This window comes from Coptis chinensis, chromosome 9, assembly GCF_015680905.1.
Source record: "Coptis chinensis isolate HL-2020 chromosome 9, ASM1568090v1, whole genome shotgun sequence".
NCBI lineage: Eukaryota > Viridiplantae > Streptophyta > Magnoliopsida > Ranunculales > Ranunculaceae > Coptis > Coptis chinensis.
The window spans coordinates 893,178-912,642 of record NC_141464.1 but is presented as its reverse complement, the minus strand read 5'-3'; the positions used below and the strand labels follow the sequence as shown (position 1 = coordinate 912,642).

Below are 19,465 nucleotides of genomic sequence, written 5' to 3'. Positions count from 1 at the left end.
ATGAGTGCCAAACTAGCCAATCTTGCAAGGAAGGTGGAATCCTTGAAGTTAAAAGGTGAGAGTTCTCATGTCAAGTCAGTTAGTCAAGTATGTCAACTATGTGAGAGTCCAGCGCACACAGGCCAAACGTGTCCTTCTATCTCTGCGTTCAATGAGTGTATAGCTGAACAAGCTAATGCACTCAACACATATAATAAGAAACCGTTTGGTGACCCTTACTCTAACACATATAACCCTGGGTTGAGGAATCATCCCAATTTTTCATGGAAAAATGGGCCGCATCAAACTGATCCAGGGGTGTCACCTGTGAATCCTCCTTCCCACTCATATGCTCAAGTTCCTTCCAACCAGTTTTATTGATACCAAAGAACCACCTCCACCATCTAAGAAACCATCTCTTGAGGACACTCTTAGTCTTTTCATGCAGAGTTCCCTTCAATTTCTTCAAGACACCCAACGATTTCAAAAGGATACCCAACAGAGTTTGCATTCAAACGCACAATCTATTGCAAAGTTAGAAATTCAAATGGGTCAAATTGCTAATACTTTGAATGAGAGGGAAAATGGTAGGTTTCCTAGTCAACCAGTGGCTAATCCAAAGGGACAGTATGAAATAGGCTCTAACTTGAGCCAAGAGCATCACCAGGAGCAAGCCAAGTCTATTACCATTCTTAGAAGTGGTAAACATATTGATAATAGGGTTGAGATGCCTAGGGATGTTGAGGGTCGATCTGATCCTATAGAGTGTGAGGGCGAGAAGAGTGATGTAAGTGGTTCTAATAGTCGTGATGCTTCTAAAAAGTGCTTAGAGCCTCCTACGTCTTTCAAGTCTAGTCCTGTACCATCTTATATACCAAAAGCCCATTTTCCTGAGAGGTTAGTTCATGCTAAGAAAGGAAATACTTTTAATGAGATAATGGAGATGTTTAAGCAAGTTCATATTAATATTCCGTTACTTGATGCTATAAAATAAGTTCCTTCTTATGCCAAGTTTCTTCAGGATATGTGTACGCAAAAACATAAGTTGAATGTGCATAAGAAAGCTTTCCTTACTGAGCAAGTGAGTTCGATTATTCAAAAACGCACTCCACCTAAGTTTAGAGATCCAGGATGCCCTAATATTTCCTGTGTTATAGGTGATCATATGATTGAGAAGGCATTACTTGATTTGGGGGCTAGTGTTAATTTGTTACCTTATTCAGTTTATTTACAGCTTGGTTTTGGTAAATTGAAACCTATGCCGATTACACTTCAACCGGGATATAGGTCCATCGAGTTCCACGGTATTGTTGAAGATGTTTTGATTCAAAGTTGATAAATTTTATTTCCCAGTTGATTTTATTGTTCTAGAAACACACCTGTTCAAGATCTTAAACACCATATTCCCCGCCATCTTAGGTCGCCCATTTTTGCCACATCCAATGCTATCATTAATTGTCGTAATGGAGTGTTGAAGCTCTCTTTTGGTAATATGACTACAGAACTTAATGTGTTTAATGTGACTCAACAACTTCCTGAACCTGATGATCTTTGGGATATTAATCTTATTGAAAGTGTGGTTCACAAGACTTTCTTGGAAAGTTATTCTGATGACCCTCTTGAGTCTTGTTTAACTCACTTTGGTGGTGATTTTGATGTGGATAATTCTATTTGTGAAGTAAATGCTTTGCTTGATGCCACCCCAATCTTAGATACTAATAAGTGGAAAACCAAGGTAGAACTTCTTTCTCCTTCTAAGTCTAAACCAATTCCTTCCATAGAGAGTCCTCCTAAGCTTGAGTTGAAACCATTACCTAATACTCTTAAGTATGTCATTTTGGGACCTGATGAGACTTTGTCTGTTATTATTGCTTCTAATCTTGATAGTGAACAAGAGAGTAAATTGCTTAGGGTTCTTAGAGACCATCAAACAGCTTTAGGGTGGACTATTGCTGATATTAATGGGATAAGCCCCACTGATTGTATGCATCATATTCATCTAGAGGAGAATGCTAAACCAACCCGTGAATTCCAGAGACGGCTTAATCCTAACATGAGAGAGGTAGTGAGAGCCGAGGTTCTCAAGTTGTTAGATGCGGGTATCATTTACCCCATCTCCGATAGTCAATGGGTGAGTCTGGTTCAGGTTGTCCCTAAGAAGTCTGGTATTACGGTAGTTAAGAATGCAAATGGCGAGTTAGTTCCCACCCGTATGACTACTGGGTGGCGTTTTTGCATTGACTATCGTAAGTTGAATCTAGCCACTAGGAAAGATCACTTTCCTCTTCCTTTTATTGACCAGATGCTTGAACGTTTAGCCGGTCATAAATATTATTGTTTTCTCGATGGTTATTCCGGTTATTATCAAATATGTATTACACCTGAAGATCAAGAAAATACTACATTTACTTGTCCTTTTGGAACTTTTGCCTACCGTCGTATGCCATTTGGGTTATGTAATGCACCTGGTACCTTCCAGAGATGCATGCTTAGCATTTTTTTCTGACATGGTAGAAAGGTTTCTTGAGGTGTTTATGGATGATTTCTCCGTGTTTGGTGATTCTTTTGATGAGGGTTTGCACCATTTGAAATTAGTGTTAATTAGGTGCAAGGAGAAGAATCTGGTGTTGAATTGGGAGAAGTGTCATTTTATGGTTCAACAGGGTATTGTTCTTGGTCATATCGTTTCTAGTAAAGGCATTGAGGTCGATAAGGCTAAGATTGATGTCATTTCTAGTCTTCCACCACCTAAGACTGTGAAAGATATTAAGTCTTTTTTAGGTCATGCTGGATTTTATAGGCGATTCATTAAGGATTTTAGCAAGATTTCTCGCCCTTTATGCAATTTACTTGGTAAGGTGATAAAAGATAAAATTGAATAGTTTTACCTACGAAATAAAGCGATGAAACTTACAAACACAAGTAAAACTAAAACTATCTTATGATGCCTATATTATCAAAGATTCTACTCTCAATCCTATGAGATATAGTGGAGTAGAGTGATTCGTTCCACTCCTAGTCCTTCCGCATGTTGTGTTCTCTACGTGTAAGTAATCTAAACTTAAAGTTTAATGAGAGATTTACGAAAAGGCAACTAGACTACGATGCAACTACCCACAAGATGCAACTAGTCGACTATGGGAATAACTAAGGGAATGCTACGTTGATTCGATGATAAGGAGTTAGAGGGGGATTGATTCCAACTTAACTCGACTTAATCCTACTAACGACGAATCGTCGTAATCCGAATTGAACTGCTTCGCAGAATAATTGGTTCTTCTTAATCCCTAATTACACATGGCATTTCTACCAATTAATAACTAGCATGTGAACGATTAAACCCATTCTCATGGTGAACTAATTGTTTCTAGAGTGGATAGGAAATTACGACGAATCTACGATAATCGGAATCAAGCTTCATCAAGGCTTCTCAACCCCCTCTAATGGAGGTTTAGCCGAGAATCATTACGCAATCATTTCCGATTAAATTAAAACTAAACATAGTATAAAGAATTGAAATTTACTAATCTAAATTAAACAATAATTAAAATCTAATTAATAACTAAGAATTGAATAACAAGTAATAAATGAAATCAGATCTAACACAAATGTAAATGACAAGAATCGAAATTAACAAATAGCTATTTTATTTATTAATACTAATGAAGAACAATGATTCTAAGAGTTTAATCTAAGACAAGAATTGGATTTGAACTACACTTAATTAAAAACAATTAAATAAAAACTAGGTCTAGAAGCTATTTTAATGGCTACTTTTTTACTCTAACCTATCTACCATTAACTATCTACCATTAACAAAGAGTTAAGCTTTTGTTTTTATACTTTCAGATCCAAAAATCGTGCATGGGCTTGGAGCCATGTTTTGGGCCAGAGAATCAGGCCCAAAACCCAATTCTTCAAATCCAAAAGGCCTCTTCAGCTGCAGTTGGCTTCAACAGACTTTTTGTCCACTTCTACTCCTCTGATTGGGTCAAGGCTTAGACCATTGGAAAGCTCTTTCCGAGCCGGTCGTTTTGACATAAGGTAGGCCCCATTCCGAGGTCTGAGTCCAAAGATATGGCCTTAAGTTCTCACTGACTTTGTGTCTTTGTTTACGCCCGTCGACTCTTCAGCTTTTCACCGGGATTTTAGAAAGGCTTTGTCTTCTTGAATCTTGGCCTTTAATCATGGAACTCCTTAGTAACCGACCTTTGCTCCTTTATCTCGCTAAACTGGCACATTTCTGCACATAATGGACTTTGAAGCCTGAAATGCATAAAAACACATAATTAGTGTTAACTCTTAATTATTACGCACATAATTGGTCTAAAGGTATGACTGTTAAAGGGTTAAAACTACAGTTTTGGGCTCTTACCAAACCACCCCCAAACAGCATTTTGCTTGTCCTCAAGCAAAGATGAGAAATTAAAATAAGTGACCAAAAATGGAGTTCTATCTACTCGTTTATTTGAAATGCGATTGCATTGACCATATCGCACAAGGCCTTAAACCACTAGGAATTCCCTAGTGGACGAGTTATAGCCTCGTGAGAGTTTTCCAGTGAAGGTACTCACAAACTTCATATATACTACAACGACTAAGAAATAAAACTATTGTTTCCTTATTCATGCTCCAAATTATCTATACATCTCACTAGCTATGAACAAGAATAACCAAGTAAAAAACCTAAGCTAATATATGCATAATAATCAATCATCTATAATAAACATATATACAATGAGTAATACTATGAAATGCAATAGCAGGTCCGTTTCTGAACTCGGAATAGCGTCCTTAAGTAGGTTCTCACAATAATAGTCAAGATACAACACTCTAATTTTTCCACTCAAGTTTCGTTACTCTAGTGCAAGATGGGCACACTTTTACCTTACAATCTCAATGACAACAAGGAAGCTTCTGGAGTCGATCAAACACATCTGCCACTTACTATCACACTAACCTATTCCTAATTGAGCTAGAGGTCTTTATTAGGTGTTACGGGGATTAGGAGATGTTTTAAGAATGAAGGAAATGGATATTCAAAAAGGACAAGTATGAGATAATAGAGTCTTCATATAATGTAATTAGAGAAAACCTTGTTATTTACTTTTTGCTTCTACACTTTGTTTCAATCCTTAGCCATATATATATATATATATATATATATATATATATATATATATATATATATATATATATATTTATTTTTATATATATATATATATATATATATATATATTTTTTTTTTTTTCTTTGGCTTTGACTCCTTTTATTATTTTTTTTTTTTGAGTTTTTATTTATTTCTATTTTTATTTTCTTTTTTTCTTTGGATGGAAACTTCTTTTTCTTTTTATTTCCTGAAGCAACTAACTAATTTTTGTTTACCACAGTTTTTTCTTCTTCTTCTTTCTTCCTCATTCTATTCTCGGACTTATTCTAAATTGGGTAGGTTGATTTATTTTTTATTTTGTTTTTGTAACAGGGTAAAGGGATTGTGGTTTATGAAAGGCTAAAGAAAGGCTCAGAGGGGCGACTAGCGGAAAATAATTCATAGGTTTGAATTTCTGGCTATATCGATCCAAAGAGGGCCTAAATTCTTGCTTTAGGATATGGCATAGTGATCAAGCAAGTGGACATGTGATTTCTCTATCCGGATTTTACTTCTCCCTTTGTGTCATTTCTCAAATGTTTAGCTCATATAAGGCTTTTAGGCTATATTCTCACAGGATTTGTAGAATAAGTACTCTAGCCTAGATTTGAAAAACTTGCTAACAATCATAGATACTCATGTAATATATTTATAGATAGATGCAAAGATTATTACCTATATATTAACCTAAGTTTCTAACAATTATTCTGATGCAAAAGCTATGTGAGACTTCTAGATTGTTAAGAGCATGGAGAAAGAAAACAATACCAATATTCCTAAGTGTATAGCATAACTTATTTACTTATATTTTTGATTTTTTTAAAATTTTAACTAGAAAACAAATGCATATTATATCTATCTATATCCTAACAGATGCCTTAATTACACGTGTTTCTATGCCCCCCCAAACAAAAAGCATGCTTTGTCCTCAAAGCATTTAAATAAAGAGGGTAGGAAAAATACTATTGAAGCGCGTGAAATTCAGGAACATCTGTAAAACAAGGTTAGAACGTACTAATATAGAAAATAAAAACTGACACAACTCTATACGAGTTCTACCTATTATGGGGTTAACAAGAATGAAATTGCTTGGGACATAAGCAGACACTAACTAGAATGAAAACTTACCTTATCCCCCGCATTACTCGTCATTTTCCTCATCCTCTACATAGCATAATACGTGAAATTAGAACAGGCATAAGAAGGTACTTATGCCTCATGCTATGAGATCGAGCTAAACTAGACATCAAGGTTCGGGGAAGGTCATGACACATACGTCCCGTGGCTAAAGTAAGGAAAACGCTGCAAGTGGCATCATTCACAGAAGAAAAACGCCATTCCCCTAAAATGTTTAGCATGATCCAAAACATAACAGTTCCTATGTTCATGGACAGGCTACCAAAAGCGACGTTATAGTCCCCGTGGTCCTCGATACGGAAAATGCCCGTGCCATACGACTCATGCAAAAACTCATAAGTGTAGACATACATATTATCTACCCAATAGCACCATGGGTCTTGTATTTTAGCGGGCATAGCCAGTCAAGAACAAATGCTAGCAAGAACACGGTAATTTCCATTGGTTCATTATCAATGTTGATGGAGAACACTTGTTCTCCATCCGGTCTTTCAAAGAAAATGTAGTTATCGTAAAAATAAGATGCTAGTGTTGGAGAATAAAGTGCATCGAGTCTTACCATAAAAAGCGGCCCCGACCAACGTATGTGATCGCCTCAAAACCAAGCACCATAAGTAGTGCTTTTGAACAAATCTTGAAAGATTGTTCGGTATAAATGTTGGAGATGTCATCTCAAAATTACGCTCTGGAATAGCTGCGAATGATCCGGAAACTACCCGCGAAAACCGGAATTTTTCTGGTCCACGGAAGTCGGGGCGCCGAGTCGCCTCGAGTATTTGAAATTTCCAGTGTTTGGCTGGTCGGCTTCAGGCTTGAAGGCCTTCGACAAAAATTCAGAAAAATATACTGAGCCTTGAGTGAGCTCCGGAGTTCTTTGAAACTTCGGAAAATGAGCCGAAACGAGGGAATCGACGGAGTGAAAGGTGAGTGATGGAGTTTAGGTGTAGTGTGAGTTGTGAGTGTAGAATGTATGAAGTTTATATAGGTTTTAAGTTGCTAAAACAGATCGGGAAGTTGCCAAAAAGTATTTACGGCAGTTTCCGGAAATTCTAAAATTTCCAAACCCGAAAACGGAAACAACTTATTTTCTTGATTCTAATTCAAACCTAGTATCTTTTAGGTTGATTTTATGATAGAATGTACCTATTTAATCGAGATTTCATCCTACCATGATACTTATTCATATATATGCCTAAACGGCCATATTTTCACCTTGACTCCGCAATAAATTCTAAGACGAGGGTTATATAAAAATCATGCTGGAATAGATAAAACCACCCCCAAACAAGTTGGGAAGGTGGGATCAATATTAAACAACCACGCATAATGAAAATAACCCATTATATTAAAATTTTCATTCGAAATATATTTCACTACAAAAAATTCAAATTACGGAAATAAAACTTACATTAAAATAAATAACAATAATGAAACTACAAATAAACATAAAAACATCAAACGATGCTATCCCTAACTACTCCGGGCGGGTAGCGGAGGGGGCACGGTCCGAGATCGCTATCTCTGAGCTCCTCGATGGGCGGCACCATTAGATCTTCCGGCGACGACGCTTGTGCCTCGATGGTGTGTCCTCAGAAGGAGAATCCCCGTGAGGTGGGAATCGTGTAAGCATCTCTTCCCGGAACTGGCGCTGAGCTTCTAGCTCGGCCCTAATCTGTTCCTACCTCTGGTCCTCTCTCTGGGGCTCGAAGTTATAATGAATCGTTGCCTGTCGAGTCCGAAGGTCTTCACCGATAGTGTTGAGCGAACGCATGCCACGATGGATCACAGCCATGCGTTCTGCATCTGACCAGCATCTCTCCAAGGCATCCGCGTCAAAACACGTCAAGTCCTCCTCATCTTCCGAGGCATTCTGATTTCCCCCAGCCTCCTCTTCATTCTCCTCTCCACCATCCTCTTCTTCTTCTTCTCTATCCTCAGCCAACCTCCAAACCCGTTGGACACACTCCTTATAGATGCGAGGGTTACGGTGTAGGGTGATGTAAGTCCGATCAGTCGCTTGAGCTGCTCTCAACTTCAGCATGATCTTTGTTATCAACACAGGGAGAGGTGCAACAGACTTCCCTGCTCCCCTAATCATGCTAAGTAAAAACTCTAAGATGCAGAACTCATACTTCTGCTCCTGTAGTATCCATAAGATATGGAGGCAGTTCAGGCCGATGTCGCTGACCTTCTCCTTCCCCAGGACGTTCTGACCAATCCACTGAGCTGCAGCCAGCTGGTTGGTCCTAAGGGAAGCCTGTCGAACACAATGCAATCTCGCATTGTAGTCCCCTTAAATAACTGTCTCGTTCATCAATGGCTCTACCCCATTATGTTGGGACTCCTGCAGGGTGACATCCAGATGGATTCTAGGTGGAATGCCTAGAGTCTCAGCCAACAACCCAGTCGTCACTTCCTTCCGCCTCTTCGCCACCACAACAAAAATCCTAGTCCCTTCCAACTCCCTCGTATTGTAGAACCGTCTGACTAAGTCCTTGTGGTAATAGGCTTCAGTCGAGTACCACAACCTATTCCAGTCTTGACTGATCATTTCGTCACCGTAAAACGGCGCGAAGTGGTCGCCAGTAAAAGCTTGTTCTGGTAAAATTCTTCGTTGTTGAGCCATTGGAAGTTTGTAATGTAGTGGGGGTTTAAATCGGATGTGGTGGTGGGATTTAGATCGACCGACTGAAACAACAGTGGTGGTGGTGGAGTGGTGGGAAGCTTTTAGATTAGATTTGAATCGATTTGAATTGGGGGCGTGGGTTAATTTTCGTTTTCTTTTTAATTTGATTTTGTTTTAGGTTTTGTTTGAAGGTTTGGGCGTTAATGGCGGATGGAGAAGAAGATCGCGACTGTTGGTGAAGGTAAGGGCGCGGGTGCGCTGTCGGTGGGCGCGGGTTGGGCCCAAGCCCAAATCGAAATTTGTGATTTTTTCGATTTTTTCGCGAAACTTCAAATCAAAATTGCCGCTTCGTTACCGGTCCGATTTTTGCGAATGAGATATAGAAATGATAAGGAGAGAATTTCCAATCCAATGATCCATAAAACACTCTATTCTGACCGTAGATGACATATAAGATAGTGGAAAATGCCTCGAAGTGCGTGCATGACGTACGTTATGCGAACAATTGAACTCTAAATTCATGGATTATGTCAACCCGAATCGTAATATAATTAAATGGCCTAAGCAACTCTAATGGGATATAAAACATTTTAGGACGGAAACACGAACACCCCACCCCCAAACAAATTTTTTACAACGAAGCTTAGAAAAACAATGTTTTTTGTTTTTAGCGATGGGTCTTTTAAAGTCGATTCCTAGACTTCCTAGATTACTATGTTTATTCTTTATATATTTATATATATATATATATATATATATATATATATATATATATATATATATATATATATATATTTTTATATATATATATATATATATATTATTTATTTATTTTTATTTAAAAAAAAAAAAAAACAATAAACAAGAAAGACATAATTCACCCCATAGAGAAACATGACTCAAAAATCCGAGAAAACATGCAAGAGTGGAAAACGTGAATTATGTTTAAACGTGGACTCGGGGATCCAAGACTTACAGCCCACACACTCCATAGGGAGGGTCCCGTTACCTTAATGGTGCACTCACCAATATATGGAAATGAAATGAAATGCACCAAATACAAAAGTTGAGTCGTTTATAGTCGGATACTTTCGAGACTTTATCTAAACATATGTAAGAACATGCGGTTTATCATATATCAACAACCCAAAATAGTTGTGGATCATTCCATAAATAAATATCACGTAAAATATATCCAAACACAATCAAGCACCAAGATTTCCTATGACGCAACCTAGTGAACTGAAAGCGAAGTCGGATAGACCTATAACATAACCTAGCATTCACCTTCTTTTTCATTTTTGAATGAGTGGGTGTTCTAGTAAATAAGTGTGGAAAAGTGAATGGTTGTGGAGAATATGGTGGATATGGATAAGTTGTAGAAAGACGACCGTAAAACAATGAGGATGTGGTTTTAGCACAAAACTCATTCATTGTGTGTGTAGGAACTGTCTCAATTCTGAAAATGAAGGTGTCAAATGGTTTGTCCTTTTGAAGTATTTGTTTACTAGGTGGATTTAAAAAATTATGAAGCACAGAAGAAACAACAGGATCGAGTGCAAACTCAAGATTCCTTTGAAAGGGTGGAAGGAGGGGAATCGAGGTGGATGTTGTGCAAAGTAGTTCTTGATAGGGTGAATCATCACCTGCTCTAAGAAACTCATCAAATTGCTCATCTAGATTGGTCATATCCACGTTACTATGATAGTCCTCTATATCTTTTAGAAAATCATCTATCTCCTCCTCATCCGTAATATGTGTATCGACTAGTGTAGGGATGGAAATGTTGGAGTCTGATCTTCCAAAGGAAAGAAATTTGGGCATATGATTATTAGGGAACGTGTTGTTGAAATAATCTCGAGCAAAGCTCTCGATCATGCTAACCTCTCCATCCATAGACGAATCGGGTAACTATGTCTTTGTTTTAAAAACATTGACTTCAACAGCAAGATGGCCAAAAGACATGGACATTGAACCATCTCGGCAATTAATGAGCGCATTGGCAGTTGCCAGAAATGGACGTCCTAAGATGATCGGGACAGAGTCGTTAACGACATCTGTATCGAGGATGACAAAATAAGCCGGATAGTAAAAATCCTGAATTTTTACGAGAACATTTTCGACAACACCCTTAGGATACTTAATAGACCGATCAGCTAATTGCAACGTCATTTTAGTGGGTTGCATCTCGTCTAGACCTATTTGTCTATACAAATAAAACGGGAGTAAGTTGACACTAGCCCCCAAGTCTAATAACGCGGTCGTCGTATAAGAATCTCCTAAGGTGCATTGTATAATAGGATCTGACCGAGGTCCTTGTACATAACAATTCCATTATGTTCGGATAGAGTTGGGAATTGTTACATTAAAAAAGCTTTTGGTATATTGGTCTTACGCCTAGTAGTACACAATTCCTTAAGAAACTTAGCATGGTGTGGTAGCTTTTTATAGCTTTGAGGAAGGGAAGGTTTATAGTTAGATTCTTGAAAATATCCCTAATCTCCTCATAATTTGTATCCCTAGTTAACATGGCTAATTTTTGTGGAAACGGTGGTTTCTTTTCTATATTTAGCAATGGTATTACTGGATGTTTAACCGTGGCTTCCTGTTTCTTAAGGTTTTGTTGTAACCGGGTACCTCTACAAATGGTAGGCTCTTCAATTTCTATTTCGGTATCTAGTAATATAGCGGTGTAGGGGACTCTTGGTGGGGTAACTATAGGCATAGTTACTTTGTTATCAACCACTCTACCAGAACGGAGAGTGGTGATGGCCTTTAGCTCACCTACATTTTCATATTCATTACTAGTATTATCGGTTTACCTCAAAGGCTGTATTTGTTATTTTAGGATTAGGTATTTCGTGACACGGAACACACACCTTTGGGTTGGGCTTTATCTTGAGCCAACCGCTTTTGGTTAAATTATTAACGGATTGTAGAAGTGTTTGTTGGTTAGATTGAGCCATGGTTTGGAAAAGTTTTTGGCTCACTTGTATGAAGGTGTCAAGACAATCCGGTTGTGTGGGTGTAGTAGTCACGGGTGGTGTGACTGGAACTATTTCCGCGTGAATTATTTATGGGTGGATTTTGATAGTTATTATTTACCTAACGATACCTCTATTAAGCGTTATAATTATTATAATTACCTTGACTTTGTGCTTGACCTTGTCGAGGTTGCACCTGGTTGTTATAATTATTAAAATTCCCCGACCACATCGCCTTGTCGTAGTGGGGCTTGGTTAAAAGCATGCGTGAGGCCTAACATATTGATTATTGTACCCTTGAGGTGTGGCGTTTTTTGGTTATTTCTCCAACCGGAAGTTAGGATTTTGTCTCCAAGGGCGTTAGGTTCACTATTAATGGAACAAGCCTATTCATAGGCTATAGGATAGTGGGAGTCGGGATGCTTTCGGGGCTCCAAATGAAACTACATGGATTTGAATTTACATTCATGATGGGGATAGGCTTTTCTTGAACGAAATGGCCTCTACCTTTTAGTGAGTGATTCGATTAGAGTTTTTAGCTCGGGGATCGTGTTTAATTTTAAACATACCGCGGCCTTAATCAGTATTAGAAGAACTAGCGCGAGGCGATGGATATCGTCACTACCCCCAGTTGTTATTTAAAGCTTAGTTTGGTCCTCTAAAATTTATAAGCCTCCGAGGCTCCTTTTCTTAAGAAACTACCCCCATTCATTATGTCAAGGACTTCTTTATGGTGGTGTAGAAGTCCTTTGAAAAGGCAACGAACTAACGTGTCTTTAAGCTAAGTTATGATGTGGACACTCTATAAGGAGATCGGTGAAATGATTCCAAGCCTCCTCGAAAATGATTCATGAGAATTTTGTCGAAAAGAAATGAATCTTGGAAAGCATCTTATTAATCTTTAGGGGTGGGTAAAATGTTCCATAAACAATTTGAACAAGTTTAGCCCACGAGTCCACAAATTTAGGCGCCAAGTTTAACCAAGACGCCTTTATCGGCTAAGGTGAAAGGGAATACCCTTAATTTAATTTGTTCCGCACCAAACCGTAGGATGGTGGAATGTTGTTAGGACTTGTTCAATCCTACGCGTAGCCGATAAGGTTTTTCATGGTCTAATCCATGAAAAAGCGGTAACAAATTAAAATATTTGGGGATTCGAAATCCCCAATCGGGTCCGCTAGAACGATGCAAGATTTGGGGCTATCGCTCAAGGCTTTGTAGAAGTCGAGAGAGAGAGTCTCTCTTTCTTCACCATTATATCGGTGGTGTGTGTGAAATAGTAGCTAGAGGTGTAGTGGGTGGTATACTAGATAGACTTGATTGTTGATGTTGTTGTGTATTTACGTTCGGTGTTTTGTTTGGCGGACCTTAACCTCATACAAGGCTAAGACCAAACTTAGCTAAACACGCCAACACTCCAAACAATTCGATATACTAGTATAAACCTCTAACGAGAGAGATGGTGTGGAAGAAAGGAATACCTAATTCGTCCTTTGCTTCGCTTATGAATAACGCCTTGTTTCTGGCGTGTTCAGTGTATATAACAAGTTAGAACACTGAAAAAATTGAAAAAACAAAGTTCGAATCAAAACTGTCGAAATCCGAAAAAATTTGCTAAGGGCGCGGGTCGCGCCCAGGGTAACTTGGAATTCCAAAGTTTAAGGGCGGGTCGCGCTCTTGTTCCAGCTATAGGGCGCGGGTCGCTCTCAGTGTTATTTTGTCAGAACTTTCCGACGTTGAATCATATAACTACAGTATGAATCAAACACGGGTGGGTGGGTGAAATGGGACTTTAAGAAAAGTACTAACACTACGAAAACAATACGAAAGTGAAACTAAGATGGCAGTGGCGCCATTTGATAAAAGATAAAATTGAATAGTTTTACCTACGAAATAAAGCGATGAAACTTACAAACGCAAGTAAAACTAAAACTATCTTATGATGCCTATATTATCAAAGATTCTACTCTCAATCCTATGAGATATAGTGGAGTAGAGTGATTCGTTCCACTCCTAGTCCTTCCGCATGTTGTGTTCTCTACGTGTAAGTAATCTAAACTTAAAGTCTAATGAGAGATTTACGAAAAGGCAACTAGACTACGATGCAACTACCCACAAGATGCAACTAGTCGACTATGGGAATAACTAAAGGAATGCTACGTTGATTCGATGATAAGGAGTTAGAGGGGGATTGATTCCACCTTAACTCGACTTAATCCTACTAACGACGAATCGTCGTAATCCGAATTGAACTGCTTCGCAGAACAATTGGTTCTTCCTAATCCCTAATTACACATGGCATTTCTACCAATTAATAACTAGCATGTGAACGATTAAACCCATTCTCATGGTGAACTAATCGTTTCTAGAGTGGAAAGGAAATTACGACGAATCTACGATAATCAGAATCAAGCTTCATCAAGGCTTCTCAACCCCCTCTAATGGAGGTTTAGCCGAGAATCATTACACAATCATTTTCGATTAAATTAAAACTAAACATAGTATAAAGAATTGAAATTTACTAATCTAAATTAAACAATAATTAAAATCTAATTAATAACTAAGAATTGAATAACAAGTAATAAATGAAATCAGATCTAACACAAATGTAAATGACAAGAATCGAAATTAACAAATAGCTATTTTATTTATTAATACTAATGAAGAACAATGATTCTAAGAGTTTAATCTAAGACAAGAATTGGATTTGAACTACACTTAATTAAAAACAATTAAATAAAAACTAGGTCTAGAAGCTATTTTAATGGTTACTTTTTTACTCTAACCTATCTACCATTAACAAAGAGTTAAGCTTTTGTTTTTATACTTTCAGATCCAAAAATCGTGCATGGGCTTGGAGCCATGTTTTGGGCCAGAGAATCAGGCCCAAAACCCAATTCTTTCAGTCCAAAAAGGCCTCTTCAGCTGCAGTTGGCTTCAACAGACTTTTCGTCCACTTTTGCTCCTCTGATTGGGTCAAGGCTTAGACCATTGGAAAGCTATTTCCGAGCCGGTCGTTTTGACATAAGGTAGGCCCCATTCCGAGGTCTGAGTCCAAAGATATGGCCTTCGGAAGTTCTGCTGACTTTGTGTGCTGTTTCTGCCTGCGTCGACTCTTCAGCTTTTGACCGGGCTTTTAGAAAGGCTTTGTCTTCTTGAATCTTGGCCTTTAATCACGGAACTCCTTAGTAACTGACCTTTGCTCCTTTATCTCGCTAAAGTGGCACATTTCTGCACATAATGGACTTTGAAGCCTGAAATGCATAAAAACACGTAATCAGTGTTAACTCTTAATTATTACTCACATAATTGGTCTAAAGGTATGACTGTTAAATGGTTAAAACTATAGTTTTGGGCTCTTATCATAAGGACATCGATTTTGTCTTTGATGATGATTGTTTGAAAGCTTTTGAGAAGCTTAAGCATTTATTGACTACCGCTCCTATCATACAACCACCTGATTGGAGTGTGCCTTTTTTGAGTTAATGTGTGATCGTCGGACTATGCAATTGGGGCTGTTCTAGGTCAACGGTTTGATAAGTTGGCCCATGTAATTTATTATCGAAATCGAACTCTTAATGATGCCCAAATGAATTACACTACAAACCGAGAAGGAGTTGTTAGTCATTGTGGTTTGCTTTAGACAAGTTTAGGTCTTATCTCATAGAGTCTAAGGTTGTCATGTTTACTGATCATTCGGCTTTGAAGTATCTTCTTTCTAAAAAGGATGCTAAAGCATGTCTTATTCGTTGGGTCCTCTTATTACAAGAGTTTGACATTGAGATTAGGGATAAAAAGGGTATAGAGAACGTGGTCACGACCACTTGTCTAGGCTTATAGTAGAGTCTTCTACTAGTCTTTTGCCTTTGAATGAGTCCTTCCCTGGGTGAGCAACTTTTTTTGTCTCCCGACCTTGCCTTGGTATGCAGATATTGTTAATTATCTTGTTACAGGTCAGTTTCCTTCTCATTGGAGAAAACAAGATAAATCTAAGTTTCTTGCTGAGGTTAAGTATTTTTTTTGGGATTGTTTAAGTCATGCCCTGATCAGATTGTTAGGAGATGTGTTCCTGAGAGTGAATTTCGTAGTATTCTCTCCTTTTGCCATGACCATGCATGTGGTGGTTAGTTTGGTCCTAAGAAGACGGCTGCTAATGTTTTGCAGTGTGGTTTTTATTGGCTTACTCTCTTTAGAGATGCACATGAGTTTTGTTTAGGATGTGATCGATGCCAGCGTACGGGTAATATTTCCCATAGGAACATGATGCCTCTTTCCCCTATTTTGGTTGTTGAGCTTTTTGATGTGTGGGGTATAGACTTCATGGGTCCTTTTCCTCCTTCCTTTGGTTATCTTTATATCCTCGTCGCGGTAGATTATGTTTCTAAATGGGTTGAGGCGGTGCCATGTAAAACGAATGATCACAAGGTTGTAGTTAATTTTTTGAAATATAATATATTTTCTCGTTTTGGTACTCCTCGTGCAATTATAAGTGATAATGGTACTCATTTTACAAATCGTGCGTTTGAATCCTTAATGAAAAAGTACTCTATTACTCATAAACTTGCTACCCCATACCATCCCCAAACTAGTGGCCAAGTTGAAGTATCTAATAGGGAAATTAAACGGATTTTAGAAAAGACGGTACGACCTGATCGTAAGGATTGGTCTCAACGTCTTAATGATTCCCTTTGGGCTTATAGGACTGTTTATAAGACTCCCATTGGGATGTCTCCTTATAGGCTTGTGTTTGGGAAGGCATGTCATTTGCCTGTGGAATTAGAACATCGTGCTTTTTGGGCCATTAAAACTTTTAACTTTGACATGCGTGAAGCGCAGTTCACACAACGTAAGTTTCAATTAAATGAGTTAGCTGAGTTAAGGAATGAGGCATATGAGAATGCCAAGATTTACAAGGAGCGGACTAAGATTTTTCATGATAAATCTATTCTTCACAAGTCCTTTGAACCTAATCAAAAAGTTTTGCTATATAATTCTCGTTTGCGTCTTTTTCCTGGTAAGTTACGTTCTAGGTGGACTGGTCCTTTCATCGTTAAAACTGTTTTTCCTTATGGAGCTGTTGAGATAGAGGATCCTACGGATGGTCGTGTATTTAAGGTTAATGGTGAACGCTTGAAACCATATCTTGATGGTTTTGCTAATAAGGATGTGGAAGAGGTGGATCTTATTGATCGTGTTTATCATGACTGAATGAGTATGCTTGTTGTATTTTAGTAGTTTAGGTTTTGTTTTTCGTTGTTTTTAGGTTTTGTTTTTCTGTTGTAAGAGTAAACGCCAGATTGTTCCCAAATATTTCATTCCAAAATTCTAGTCTCCATTTGGGTTAACCAATGAGAAACATATTATTGTGATTTTCGTGGTTATGACAGGTTTTATATTTATGAAATGTCGAAAATACAAAGGAGACTCATCGAAATTTTTTCAATTTTGGGGCATTCATTTTGTGTCTAGTTGGTAGACAAAATGCTAATCTAAGAATCGGGTGTCGCGAAGCATTAAATCGCTAGAGAGACGTTAATCGTAAGCGCTTTATGGGAGGCAACCCATGTTTTTATTTTTGTTGAGTCTTTTGTGCACGTGTATCATGCATTCCACTCTAGCACCTTTTCTCTGCCTTTTTGGAGACGTGTAATTCTATGGGATGAGACACGTGACACATTTTAGTCATTGTAGTAACTTGGTCCCTCTTTTATATTATCATTGTTATATCTTTTGTGAGGTACTAATTTCTACAGGTGACTCATAGATATTATTTTTCGTTTTTGGAAACTCTTGGTAACCTCTTTCCTTATATAGTTTTACTTGTCCATGTTGTTATCTTTTAAATTCCGCATCTATGTTAACATTGAGGACAATGTTTATAAGAAGTTTGGGGGTGGGAACAAAATGTTTGTTTAGCGAAAAATAAATATGTCCAACATGGTATGATTAATGGTGATTTCCTATGATGAGAAATTTAAAAAAAAAAAATTGATTTCTAAAGCCACTGATTTTCAAGGAATCTATGAAGTTAAGAGTCACTTTTGAAGTCATTGTTGTTTTTAGACTATTTTCTACCTCTAGAAATAGATTTTGTTGATGAAAGTCTAAACCGAAGTGGAATATGCACTATTAGCCACCTGATACATGTCAAATTGAAGAGTAATTTAATCTCCTAGTGAACTAGAAGAGGAATATAGAGACTTAACCCGTGAGATTTGAGCCTTTGAATTTCTTGGAGAGTTTTTACGTAAATTCTGAGTCCAAGTTGACTCAATCATTCTTCTGTGCTTAAATTCATTGTATGGTCTCATTTTTTCTTATTTTGGTCGATCACGAAGTGACATCAACTGGGGAGATAGCCATTAGGTCTTGTAGTCTATTCAAGCGAATATCATCTTGATAAGTCAAGTAGTGAACCAATTAGCCTTTATTTATCCCACCTAGTAGGATCATCATGTTAACCCCTTTTGAGCCTTATATATTAAGCCTTTTTCTTCTCAAACCAACTATACTTAACCCAACTCCAGATAAGGAGTGTAAACCCATATTATTGGCCTTACCCATATTTCTAAGAATTTCTAAAAGACTAAGGAGAAAGCTAGAAGAAAGAAGATTCGGAAGGAAAATTTACCAAAATCAAATGAAGAAAATCATTCCTTTTGCTCAAAGTGATTCAATAGAAAAGAAAGAAAAAAAAATATATATAGAAAAGAAAAAGAAAAGAAAGAGAAATCATTGAGAAGAAGTAGTGAGAAAGTAAAGTAATGTGGTTTACAAAGTGAAGAAATTTTCCAAGAAGATCAAGTGCAAGAAAAATCTTTAATTTATTCTTAGAAATTTTTGAATCCTTTTTACCATTTTCTTGTTAACCTATCCTAAGCCCCGTCTTAATACCCAGACTTATCACAAAAGTATGATATGAAGTGTAGAATAGGTGAGAGGATGCTAAAGTGAAGGACCCGACACTTCACATGTGATTGATGTTCTTTCCATGAGACTAATTTGTTTTTGAAATTTTATAAGTCCGTCTTTCTGGCTAAGTATGTGGGATGTTCTATTATTTTACTCATTTCCCTGCATACAGAAGTAAAATTGAAAACTTATCTAAGAGAGAGACTTTCTTGTGAGTGTATGAATGGTGAGGATTGAGGTTGATATATTCTCTGGATAGTAAGTTAGGAATTCTGTTACTTGGATAATAGATTGTATTAGTTTGGCTAAACACACACACACGCTTTGGGTTTCACTACACCATAACTGGCTATTTGCAACACGCACCTTTTTTGGTTTGCAACACTTTTTTAGCGTTGGTAAGTTGCCTACGCTATATAAGCGTTGCGAATGTTGATAAGTGTTGCTTTAATTCGGAGGAATTTCAAGAATTAATTTCTAACGCTTTCAAATTAGAGCAAACCGTAGGTTATGCGTTAGAAACTTGAAATTTTGGTGAAAGAGGGAAACGAAATAAAATCGCGCTCATTATTTCGTCGAAACATAAAACATAACCTCGATCTCTTTCTCTCCTCTCCACTCCCTTCTCTTCTCTACTACCGCTCACTTTGCTACCCTCTCTCTTCTCTCTACTCTCTT

At 37.7% G+C, this 19,465-nt stretch overlaps 1 pseudogene; it reads left to right on the top strand.

The window, feature by feature from the left end:
• Nucleotides 1–17,152, top strand: LOC147474329 (uncharacterized; annotated as a pseudogene).
• Nucleotides 17,153–19,465: the final 2,313 nt, after the last annotated feature.